Raw genomic sequence first — 13,980 nt, forward strand, 5'->3', positions numbered from 1 at the left:
GAGCGCACACGCCCTATGGCAAAAACCTCTCAAAATAAATAAATAAATAAATAAATAAATAAATAAATAAATAAATAAATAATTTGAAATGACTGCTAGATTAAAAAAAAGAAAAATGGCTACTAGAGGGGCCAGCAGATAGCGTGGTGGTTGGGACACTGAACTCCACATGACTGACCACAGTTCAGGTCCCAAACCTGGCATTTTGCTTTCTCATTTTCCCTCCCTCTTTCTGTCTACCTCTGATGAGTGTACATGCCCTATAACAACTTAATAATAATAAATTAAATTAAATTAATAACTTTTTAAAAAAATATCTACTAGGAGCCACCTCATTGCCTAGAGGTTAAGGGAGCCAGAGCCCACATAGCTGACCCCAGAAGCTTGATAAACTCAGTGAGTGACCAAACTGAAGAGGAGATTGAGGGATGACAATATCCCATTGAAGGGTGCTTTCCCCCTCTCTTTCTCTTTCTCTCTGTCTTTGTCTCTCTCTGGAAAGCACAGGCATCCTCTGGCAAAATTAATTAATTAATTAAATTAATTTATAAGAGAAAAATAGGGGCCTGTTGGGAGTTTGGCTGTCCAATGGTTGTCCTGGGGCAGGGGAAGATGGGGAGACACTGAAGTGAATGTGTTTGAAATCTCCTTTATGCAACAACATTGTTGCATAGGGCAGGAGTTTCGCAGCCCCCAGGTGTGTAACTACTGTTTGTGGTTGGATTTGTATAGGTTCTTATATTTCCTAAATAAAGTTGACTCCATTGAAAAAAGAAGAATTGGGCCAGTTGATGGCATGGTAGTTAAGGCAACTGAATCCCACATGGCCAACAGTGCTGTTTGAGTACTAAACATGGCAGCTTGAAAACCACACTAGGCATGTGTGCGTGTATGCCCAAATTTCTGATGGGAGAGAGAAATAAAGGAGAAGAGATTGCAGAGGGACCATCCCCCATGGGGGCAAGGGTGATACTTTCTCATCTTCCTTCTCTCTCACTGTCTCTGCCTCTCTCTGGGAAGCACACACACCTTCTGGCAAATTAAGAAAAGAAAAAGAAATGTAATGTTATTGTCAAACTCTGTAGTTACATAAATTTGATCCAGATAGACAGAAAAAGAGACTATTTCTTGCTATTCTATAGATGGACTTCTAAGGAAGGTGGGAGTCCAAATTTTAGTGGACTCTTCTCTCACCGTAAGGTATTATGAGAAATTCTGCTGAGATCTGAGGGTTGATCTGGGATAGATTTTAGGAATTTGCATTTTACCGAGTACTCCCACTTAGAAGCAGGTGGTGTGAGTCCAAAATTTGAGAAATATTTTACTGAGGAAAGAACAAATCATCTGAAACTTACTATCTCAGAGAAAGTAAAAGCAACACCACGGAGAAAATGAAGAAGTATCAGATTTAGTGATGCTTTTGCTGCCTGGCTGTTCTAAAGGATCTGAAGATTACAAAAGGATCAATTAATCTTGTTTTGCTGGGATTCACCTGGTTTTTACTGTGAAACTTCTGCCTCTCAGGATATTCTTTAGTCCTGAGCAAACTGAGTCAATTGATTACCCAGCTGAGGAAACTGCCTTAAGAAAGTTGTGCAAAGTTGCAGTTATTACAAGAAAGCTCAGCAAAGACCCAGAGGTCCTATTGAGGTGATCTGACAGAAATCACAAACATCTTGGGAATCATTATTAAGCATTCCTTCAAGAGGAGAGGTGAAGGCTCCAAATGGAGCAGCTTTGCTAACAGGGAAGAGGCAATATTTGGAAGTGCTCAGTGACCAGAGACATCACAGGCACACTTAGGTGGTCAGTCCTTGTAGAAGCAACTTTTGTTTAAAGCTTCAGCATCCCTTTAGTACCCAAATCAGTAAATCAACTGACAGACAAAGAGGAGTGGCAAAACAAGATGAATTTGTCATCACTCACTTCCAGGAAGACCATGCTGACTTTAAGTAATATGAGACTGAATTTTGCAGGAATCTTTAAATGCCTTCAACTGCATACACATGTCAGTCATTCACATCTTAGGAATGCAACTGGTAACTACTTTTCAGGATAACTCTTTCAAAATCAAAGAAAATAAAAATGCTTCATTAGGAAACTTAGTGAGGTGGGTTTTGGTTTTTGTTTTTTGTTTGTTTGTTTGTTTGTTTTGAGAGGTTTTTCGCTATAGGGCTCATGCACTTGCCAGACAGACAGAGACAGAGAGACAGAAAGTGAGAAATCACCCCCCAGGGAGGATGGTCACGCTGCAATCCCTTCTCCTCTATTCTCCTCTCGGGATCTTGGGCACGCACACACACGTGCCCGGCGTGAGTTTTAAGCCACCGGGTCCAGGATGCAAACCGCAGTCAACTACGTGGGAGTCCAGCGACATAGCCGTTATGTTAACTGCAGGTTCTCACGGAAACTTAGTGAGTTTTGAGGCCCAAAACCTCAAACTTGTTTAAGAGACCTTGTATTTTCTTTTTTTTTTATTTCATTTTCCTTTTTACATTCAATCACATGATTATTTGGTTTACGAAATGGATATTTCAACAAGTGAACATTTCTCCCTAGTACAGTTGATAAAACTACAAAATATCTTCAACAGATAATACCACATTTCTTTGTGCCATTAATACTTGGCCTCCCTATTTTTCTTCTTAATGTCATTCCTCAGACCCTCCTCTTTCACACACACTATATCTGGTATTTATATCTATATACTATGTTTCTATATCCTTTAATCAATTAGTTTCAGTCACAGAGTGTGGACACTCAGTATATATTAAGTGGGGACATACAATGCCTCTCCTTCATAGCCTGGCTTGCTTCACTCAGCAGTAAATCTTCCATATTCATCCACTTCCTGTCAAAAGTCAGGGTTTTGTTGTTTTTTATGACTGAATAGTATTCCATTGAGTATATGTGCCACAGTTTTTCTATCCATTCATCTGTTCATGGGCATTTGGGTTGTTTCCATGACTTAGCAATTGTGAATAGTGCTGCAATAAACATTGATGTGCAAGCACTTTTCCGATTAAGTATTCTTCTGTCTTTTGTGTAGATACCAAGGAGTGGGATTGCTAGATCATGTTGTAGTTCTATTTGTAGATTTTTGAGGAATGACCTTAAATTTTCTACCAAGCATTAAAATTTTTGTCAGTGAACAATGTGTTAGAAGAAAACAGGTTTGCACTAGAACAGAGGTGGTGGACTCCTCCTAAATGCAGAAAATATTACAAGTGTTATAAAATCTGTATTGTAATAACCTTTCAGAATATTTTGGTAGGTCCAAGCAGAGTGGTACAGTAGTAGCATACCACTCATGATACTGGAGCTTATGGAAGATCAAGGTTTGGTTCCCAGGTCCACCTATACACACGAAGGGTATGTGCACATGTCCATAGTCCTGACTGGTTGTGAACACTAGAAGGATCACAGTATGAGACCTTGTTGAGAGTGCTTCATTTCCTCTCTTTCTAAATGAATAAATGAATTTTAAAAAGTTCTAATGAGTAAGAGTTGATATGTCTTTGAGAGTGTTGCTGGAGAAGTTATCTTACTTTTACTATTTTACTTTTTTCCACTTATGATCACGATAGAGCATGTGTGTACACATAAGAATGATACGTGGCTTCTGTATATTTTTATGGCTGAGTAGTATGCAAATTGGACCAATATGGAAAACTTAATATTAAGCAAAGCAAGTCAGACTATGAAAGACAGACTTGGTATGTCCCCACTCAATATATACCGATTACCTTCTCTCTATGGCAGAAACTGAAAGTTTGGAGGGTGCAGTAGCAGAGAGGGCAATGGTCAATGGTAGATACTAGAGATAGTAAGGATAGGGGTGATATGGGGGTAGGTGATGGAGGGAGGGAGGGAGGGAAATGGGGGGAAAGAAAAAGAAAAAAGTATATGTAATTGACAAAAATGTGAAAAGCTATTTGCTGATGATGTGTATAGTAATGTCTTTGTCTTGACTGATATGCAGGATAATCGAGCTGGAAAAATGTTATGCACTGTAAAGATATATGTTATTAAATGTAATATAATATTTTTTAAATTAAAAAAAGAGGATGAAAGGTGGGAAGGACACAAAGTCAGATCATACCATGATCCCTTTCCTCCAATTTTTGGTCCATCAGATTCTGGGCACCTTATTGTGTGTCCTGAGTGTTTCAGGCTGACCAGGCCTGGGATTTGGACCATGTTCACCATGTGAGATACAACGTCTCCTGAGCAATGTATTACCACTACACCACACAGCTGGCTCAATTTCACTAATTTAAATGCTATCCTAAGACAGGCTACATTATGGAAGTATCACTTCTAGGGCTAGAAGATATCCAGAAAATTAATATGTCCAGGAGCAGGTGACATACTCTGTCATGGGCTCAGGTCATCTTGAAGCAGGGGTAGGCGTCCCTCCTCTCAGATGGCCCACCTCACAGAAGAAAGTGGGAAGTGGTATTACAGTGGCTGAGAGGTTTCTTTTCAATTCTGCTAAATAAAATAAACAATTATGGTCTCAGAGTAAGATAAATAAATAAATTCAATAACAGGTGAAAAGAAATGTGTTATGCTACTGCTTATCATTTCTTTCATTTCCTCCCATTGAAATTCTAGTTCAACATCAGTTTTAAATTATGAGTCATTTGAACGGTTTCTGAATGTCATCTCCATATTTGAAGAAGTGCATATGTCTCCTAAGACTCATAACGTGGAGAGTAGGTCAAATATTTCAACAGCTTAAGTAAAGGAAACCCCTAAGTGAAGGAAGTGTTGCTAATAAGTGGAAAGGTTATGTTTTATTGAGTATCCACATTTATGGCCACAGTTTTAAGTTTCACTTCAAGCAGTGTTGCCAAGATTAAAGTTTATAATTAAATCCCCATTTTACAAAGATGTCAGTTATTCGGTGGTTTTATGATTTAATTAATGACTAAGACAACTTATTTTAAGCATGAGTAGTTTTAATAGTAAAGTATAGTTTGGATTACTAACTTGATGTTCCAGAGGGACTGCCCTGTGAAAGGGCAATTCACTGTAAGACTTCCTTCTGTTCAAACCTGTTCTCTCTTCTACAGTGTGTTTTATGATTCAGTCATGTGGTTTCCACACAACTGTCTTAATAGCAGCTGCTTCTCCTCCTCTCATTGCTTAAAACACACACACACACACAAACACACACACATTTCCTATCTCATAGAATTAGCTCTGAGATTGTTAGAAACAAAACTTCAACAAATGTACAAAAATGTCTCTGATCAAGTGAGCACTGGGACTACTTTTTCACAATTTCACCAAAAGAAAAAATCTGAACAAATAAATATGATGCAATGGGTCAGGGAAAGAAAGGAGTAGATCCTGAGAGATATGTAAAATCTTTGTTACACTGAGTCTAGACTTTAATGACCTCTCCTGGAAATTTGTTTTGGTGGGAAAGACATGAGAGTATTTGTCACATACAGATGTCTGCTTTTTCCTCCAAAAAAAGCAAAAATATGAAATGTGGTCAACTTGATGAATAGTGTGGCAGAGGTAGAAGAGGGTCAGAGAGTTATCCATTATGTTTTAATAATCATTTCTGGTTTATTTTTCAAAACTAAATACTTGTAAAAATCACAAAAAACTCTTAACTGAGCCTATATTAGGTAAATAAAGACTTGATTAAAAACAAAAATATCCTGGACCAGCCAGGTGACATGGCAGTTAAGGTGACTGGATCCCATATGTTTGACTATACAGTTCAAGTCCCAGACCTGATGGTTTGAAAAATATACTGGATGTGTGTGCATGTCCCAAAATCCCAAAAGGAGAGTGGAAGAGAAGGGATTGTAACAAGATCATTCTCCCTAGTGGTTGCTTTCTCTCTCTCTCTCTCTCTCTCTCTCTCTCTCTCTCTCTCTCTTTCTTTCTCTCTCTCTCTCTCTGTCTCTCTAGCAAGTACACATACCCTACAGAAAATTTAGGAAAAACCACTTAAAAATAGACATTTGCTAAGTCTATGATTGATAGTAAAGTATCATTTAGACACAAATGCACACAGAGAGAGAGAGAGAGAAAAAAAAATACATACAACTCTGTTTATGGCTTATAGTGGGCTAAACAAATGAAAGATACACACATTTAGTGTAGTTTCTTTTTAAAAATTTGCTAGAGTGTATGTGCACTCACCAGAGGGGGAAGAGAGAGAGAGAGAGAAAGAGAGAGAGAGAAAGTGCTCCCGTGGAGGATGGTCACATTGCAATCCCTTCGCCTCTATTTCTTCTTTCAGGATTTTGGGTATGCATACGCACACACCTGGCATCTTTATCAAACCACTGGTCCAGGACTAACGTGTCGTGGCTGGCCACATGATATCCAGCTGCCTTAACTACCATGCCACCAGCTGGCCCCTTATGAGCCTATATTTTCAAGAAACCTCCCCAAAACTGAGAAATAAAACTCAGCAAGGAATGATAAAATACAAGAATATAGTACGTGATAAAGGCCAAAACAAAACTCATGATACTGAAAAAAGAGCACTGTCCTGTGAGATTCAATTTGGAGCTATACATTCTAATCTCAGCTCCACAGCAGCTTGTCAGTTGACTCTGATGAATCCACTTAAATTCTCCAGAGTTCATCAAAGAATCAAACTACACAATCTCTAAAATTCCTTTCATCTCTAAATTCTGAGACTTTACTTCTAAAGATACTCAGACTAGGAAGAGAACGACCATTTTCTAGGAAGGCATTTGGAAAAAAATAGACTTGAAAAAACCTTAAAATGAAATTATATTTCAGGAAGGGCACGAGAAAGCAAGGACAATTTCTAAACATGAAATAAAACCCCGCATACATAAAGTAAAAATTTGATGTGGTAAAGACCATACTTATAAGTCATCTGAGGGAATATAGGATCCATGTCAGTGGCAGTAGCCTGATCAGATGAAATCTTGAGATGTTTGGAAAATTGAGGTGAGAATTTTGACATTTTTAAAGGACAATAGAGAGGACATAATTAGAGAATAACAAAAGAAAAACTAAATGTTAAGAGGGTAATTGCAGGAGTGAAATAGTCTAGAACAAAACTGCATAGGAAACCAAAATGATGCCTTAATAGACCAGGGCTCTTGTTGAAAAGAGTAGCTAGTGAAAATATACATGTTTTGAATGGAAATAAAAGGACATCTAATAAAATAAAGATATTCTTGTTCTTAGAAGTTCCCAAGCAAAAAATAGAAACTTCGGGCTGAATTGTGTTTGTTTAATTCATAAAGGAATAGTGACATAATCGGGAGCACCCCCGTTCCCCGCTGCTTGCCCATGCTCAAAAGCAGGCATTGGGACAGCCACTGTTATTGCCAATATCATGAGGAAACAATAAAACAAATTGTTTTATATTAAATGTTTACAATGAATGTGCATTTATATACGATTTAAAAATAACTGTAAAATGTGAATGAGTGTTTCAGATGGATACCAATTAAAGCGCTGAAGTATATGAAGCAATAGTTGTGATATTATTATGGGTAAGAAATTTTTTGCTATAGACATTAGTCTTCAATTTTTAAAATCTTCAAATTGCCAAGAGCTTCTAGTATAAAAGGATCACTTTGTGTGTATACCGTTATACTGCAGAAACTGGTAAAATTTGGCCCACTCAGAGACAGTTCAGTGAAGAATATCAAGTATAAAGCTCGTGGAAACAAAATTAACAAGCAATAGAAGAAACAAAATTTATCGGATGCAAAGAGCTAAAAGGAAATTTAAGAATTTAATACTTCCCCTTTGTGAAAAATTGTTGTGCCAAAATTGACTAGCAGCGGTTGTATTCTGCAGACAGAAAGCACTTAAATTGTAGGATGTTATTACCTTAAACATAAAGAAGCCTTCATACATTGTATGAGTTTTTTGGATTTTGTTTTTGTTTTGTTTTTTTGGTTTTTTTGGAGAGGTTTTTGCTTTAAGGCACATGCACTCTCCAGACAGACAGAGAGAGACAGAAAGCAAGAAATCACCCCCGAGGGAGATGGCCACACTGCAATCCCTTCTCCTCCATTCTCCTCTTGGGATCTTAGACATGCATGCACACGTGCCCAGCGTGAGTTTTAAGCCACCAGGTCCAGGAAGCAAACCGAGTTGACTACATGGGAGTCCAGCAACAAAGCCATTACGCTAACTGCTGGTCCCTGTATGAGTTGTTTTTAGCTCAGGAATGAAATACAAAGCATGGAGAAGTAGTAGAATAAGTTTTCATAGTCAAATTGAGAGATAAAAGGTAAGTCGTTTCTCTAAGATGTCAATGTAAAAATTTTTTTTTGAAAATGGAATACTAGCACTCAGATTTGGATGAGAAAAAAAGTCCAAACCATGCTTAAAAGAATAACAGTGTCATTATACTCAACAGAACTGGTTCATCTATAACAAGTCAAACAGACTACCACTATCCAGAAATAACTATTTGTATCATTAGATAAACATATTGATAAATGTATTTTTATTGATTTTAGACACAAAATTTTTAACTTTATAGAAGGCTAATCAGCATACAATAAACTGCATATATTAAAAATATAAAAGGTGGGAAGTCTGCTATATTTATATGCCCATGAAATTACCATCATATTCAATAATATTATATGAGGAAACTTCTGAGGATGTAGATGCAATCATTATTTTGACTGTGTATTTAACAGACACTTTTATAAAATTAATAACCACTAATTCATTTAGTCATTCTAAAAACCATCTAAGGTTGATGCTATTGTTATCTCTAAGAAAATGAAGGCATAACTGGATTAAGTAAACTATCTGAGGTCACATAACTGCTAGCTGTCAATTTGAATTTGAGGCATTCTAAAATATAAATTGTCCATGCAAACAGAATGTCTTTATGTATATACCTACTGATAGACATAGGAGATAGAGAGAATTTCTTTTGTAAAAATTAAATCACATTAAAAATTATATTTTAAATTAAAAGTAGCCAATTTTATTTTACTTGGATTTAATTAAATGTAAACAGACATGAAAATGAAGGAATTATTGAACTTTAAATAAATTCTTCCTTACCATGCAAGATATTATTTCTACAAGATCTCTTAAGTTTAAAAAAAATAAATTCTTATAAACAGTAACAGAATAAAAGGAAATTGTGTCTCTAATTTGGTTTATTTAGATTCCCTTAAGGGTTTGGGCTAAGTTGTTATGTAACTAATGGAGAGGTCTTGTAAGATATTGGCTGGGCATATTGCCACTTTCTGCGAAGCTCACTTCCTCTGGAGGAGAATTTAACAATAAGAGTAAGTCAGTGGTTGAAAGCACTTACAATTTTTCTCCCCAGAAACATTAGCAATGTTGGTCGTCACAACTTGGAGAATGTTTCTGGATAAAAAGTGGGAGTTGGGAGCTGGTCTTGTAGTTTTGTGCTTAAGGTAGCCAGATCTAACATGGCTGACCTAGGGTCCAATCCTGGGCAGACAACTTGAAAAACAAGTGTGTGTGTGTGTGTGTGTGTGTGTGTGTGTGTGTGTATGTACTTCTAATCTCCTCAGGATAGAGAAATGGAAGAGAAAGGATTGTGGCATGACTGCATTCTCTTGGAGGACTGCTTTCTCTCTCTCTCTCTCTTTCTCTCTCTCTCTCTTTCTCTCTCTCTCTCTTTCTCTCTCTCTCTCTCTCTCTGTGTGTGTGGTGTGTGTGTGTGTGTGTGTGTGTCTTGCTGTGGCAAGTCCACATCCTTTTCTGACAATTTAAAAAGATAAAAAATGAAAGTGGGAAAAGGCAGAAGTAGGGATGTTGCTAAACATCCTGCACTGCACAGAACAGCCTCCTGCAACAAAGAATCATTTGGTCCAAAAGCTGGTGGTACAACTGCTGAGCAGGTCCTGACAGAACAAGAACAAGGCCATGGGCAGAACCAAACAGGACAAGGACAATTAGATAGCAGAAGCAGTAATGTTATAGAACCTCAAAGCTTCCATTGTTCATACAGAAAGACAACTCTAAAGCCAGGTTTTCTTGCAAAGAAATGCTTATTTAATGATGTCTCCCTGCACACTGGAGACAATCTGTCTTGAATCTGCCTTCCTCAACTAAGAGAAGTCAGAGATTTAAAAGGGTAGTGTTCATAAGCAGTAGGGCTGCAGGCAGGTGTTCCAATTCTGATGTCGGGTGTGAGAGATTGTCCTTGTTTTCTTTGATGTCATAAAAGTCAGCCCCACCATCTGGTAGGTCTTGGTCTAACTCAAGGAGAGAGTCTTCCATCAGTGCTCTATAAACAGTGTGTTTTCACAAACAAAATGTCAATAATCAATAAAGTTGTAATAGGGATCAGCAGTTGGTATAATGGCTATGTTGCTGGACTCCCACATAGTCAACCGCGGTTCGGTTCCTGACCTGGTGGCTTAAAACTCACACCAAAATCCCTAGAGTATAATAGAGGAGAAGGGATTATGGCGTGGCCATCCCCCCTGGGGGGTGATTTCTCGCTTTCTGTCTCTCTGTCTTTCTGGCACGCACATGCACCCTGTAGCAAAAATCCTCTCCCAAAAATAAATAAATAAATAAAATTTAAAAATTAAGTTGTAATAAGCAGAAACTTAAGAGATGTTTGAAGATATAATAGTAGGGAAGATAATTGTAGAAACCAAAGACTGTATACAAAGGTGTTAGTTAGTAAGAGATGGGTGAGAGGGACTCAGGAAAAACATTTAACAGACATAAGAATGGAAATTGTATTGTATATTGTAATATCTTTGACTTGATTGATATGCACTGCATGTGTACTTTGAGAAACCATATGGTATGCTATTCAGATATACAATGATTAAATGTAAATTTAAAAAATCAAACAATAAAAATTAATTAAATAAGGGGAGGGGAAGAGGGGATACTCTGGGCCAGAGGGTAGTGTGGTGGTTAAGGCATCTGGATCCCACACGGCCTACTTGAGTTTGAGTCCTGGACCCAGTGACTTGAAAAATATGCCTGGCATGTGGCATGGATGCCTGAGTACCCAAAATTCCAAGAAGAGAGTAGAAGAGAAGGAATTGCCACATGGCCATTTCTCCTGGAGGGTGATTTCTCATTCTATATCCCCCACCCCCACAAGTACACATGCCCTATAGCAAACAAAAAAAAAAAGTGAGAAAGAGATGCTCAATAACAGTAAAAGCCAAAACAGAGAATATTACCCTATGACCCAGCAACGGAGCTCTTGGAGGGAATCAGGGAAGCCTACTTGTAGAAAGAACTATCCAGAAACTTGACTCATATTTGAGTTCTACCCAAGATCTGCTGAAATATAGTACTTATCCTTTCTTATATTTATAGTGACAATGCTAACAGACATGCAAGAGAAGAAAGATGACAAACCCCAGAAGATGCAGGAGAAAAGAGACAATGAGTTTCTGGTAAGGAAGTTATTGCACGATCTGAAAGAGAAAATACACATCATAAAAAAGAAGGAAATAAAATTGCTAGAGATGAAAGCTGTAATACAGGAAATCAAAACCACCCTTGAAAGTATTAAAAACAGATAAGATCATGCAGAGGATAGAGTCTCAAATGTAGAAGATAGAACCTCTGACCTAGAAAGACTCTCCAAAAAGACTTAGAAAATTACTCCCCAAAAAGTGAGAATACCATACTTGGAATACTAGATACCATTAAACATACAAACATCTGGATCATTGGTACCCCAGAAGGTGAAGAAACTAATAAGGCATCTATAATCTATTCCATAAAATCCTAGAAGAAAACTTTTCAAACCTAGAAAGGCATTCAAATGTCCAAACCCAAGAAATTCAAAAGACCCCACATAGAATTAACCCAAGAAGATTGTCTCCAAGGCACATCATAGCCAGATTGATCAAAACCACAGACAGAGACAAGATACTAAATTTGGCAAGAGAAAAACGTCAAGTTACTTTCAAAGAATATCCCATTAAGCTAACATTGGACCTCTCATCAGAAACAAGGCGAGCAAGGAAATAATGGGGAAATATATTAAAAGTGTTAAGTGAAAAACAATTTCAACCAATAATACTATACCCAGCAAGATTATCCTTCATATGGGAGAAAAAAAAGACAAAAGTTCTCACATAAACAAAACCTGAAAGAATTTACCAACACCAGACCAGCTCTCCAAGAAGTGCTCAAGGGAGTGCTATACCAGGAAGGCTAAAACTGGACATACAGAAATAAGAGCACAAAAAACAATCACCAAGAAAATGGCCAGCCTAATGGTAGAGACAAGAATGGAGTTGAAAGTTTACTTCCAGAGTTTAAATGGAATGATCAGACCACAGTAATACTGCGAATTCAATAGAAAAGAGATTAATTACATGAGACTGAACTGGTGAAATAGAATTTTATGACTTTCGACTAAAACATTACCGATTTTCTTTTATACTTTGTTTTCCATATTTAAGGATATTTATCTTCTCTTTAATTCTGATAGTTTCATCAGCTTACTGAATCCTAACTTCTTTCCTGGCTTTAAGTCTTAAGCAAATTTCTCTTGACATTTTTTGATTTTGCTCTATTAAAATTAAAACTTTTTTCTTGAAATTAAAGAATGCATTAAAATATACCTATTTAATGATTCTAGTAAGCTATATAGCTCCAGCAAGGTGCTACTTTATAGGATGTTCTCTTTACTCACTGAAATATATCCCTAAAGTCAGACACATCTTCATAGATATGTAGATATCAGCTGTGCTTGCTACTGAAAATTTTTCGATTAATAAAGATCTTTATTGAATCAATAAAATGTGGGGAAAAAGCCATGGAAAACAACTGTAGATATCAGAGACAGTGTAGGAGAGGAGAATGGGAAATGACAGAGGGGGAGAGGTAGGGAATCAAGGAGGGGGGAAAGCAAAATACATAAGAAAAAAGAAATGGAAAATTATTTGTTGATGATAACATGTAGGTGATATACCTGCTTGAGCCAATATACAATGTATTCTGGATGGAACATCTCATTTTGTATACTGTATTAATGTACAGTGAATAAATGTAAATAGATAAGTTAATTTAAAAATAAAAACTTAATAAAAAACACTCCAGTTAATCATCGTAGCAATGCTGACCCATAAGCTGAACAGAACTTCCCATTTTAGAAAATAAATTAAAATCTGAGTAATATTAGACCTCAGTCCTTTAGGATTCATTTTCGTAATGCATAGAAACAGAGTAAATTGGGTAGATTCTTCCATGATCTTAACAAAAGGAAATCTGTGTCAAAGTGAGTCATTAAATAACTTGCCCAAATCACCTGACAAGAAAGGAAGAAATTCTGACTATTGGGTTTTTGAATTGTTATTCCACTATGTTACAACTCAGTGATTTTTGTTTGTTTGTTTGCTTGTTTTCACTTTTTGTTTTTGTTTTTTGTTTGTTTAGGTTGAGGTTTTTTGTGTGTTTTTGTTTGATTTGGTTTTGGTTGTTTTTTTTTTTTTTAGTTGTTTGTTTTTTATAAGAGCTCAGTTTCTTTTCAGTGGAAGAAAAACATTCAGTGTGTTCAAAGTAATTGTCAGGAAATTATGTTATTTAAAAGCTTTCAGAAGATGCTTTCCTCAACAATTTAACAATTGTTGAAGATAGCATAATTTCAAGTTCCAGATCAAATTTTTAAAGTTCTAACAGTTGCCTATCAGATCTAGAGGAGTTGCATAATTCTTTATTTCCAATAGAGATCTTTCAATGAAGGTAGATTCTATACACTGACCTCATTATGTTCTGTATGATGAACTAACCTCACACCTGTCAAGTCAGAGCCAACCTCAACTGCCTAGATCCTCTTGTCTTAGTGTGTTTAAAAACATAACAGCATAAGTATATGTACTATAAATGTGACTGATTATTCAGAGGGAAAGAAAGAAAAGTGCTCTCAATTTCTCCAATGGAGAAAACATGACTCTATTTCTTTTTCATCTAGTATTTGTTCTAAATGTGTAGTCCATTAAAGAATTGATGTATTTTAGTATTTTTTAA

This window comes from Tupaia chinensis, unplaced genomic scaffold, assembly GCF_000334495.1.
Source record: "Tupaia chinensis unplaced genomic scaffold, TupChi_1.0 Scaffold147312_1, whole genome shotgun sequence".
NCBI lineage: Eukaryota > Metazoa > Chordata > Mammalia > Scandentia > Tupaiidae > Tupaia > Tupaia belangeri.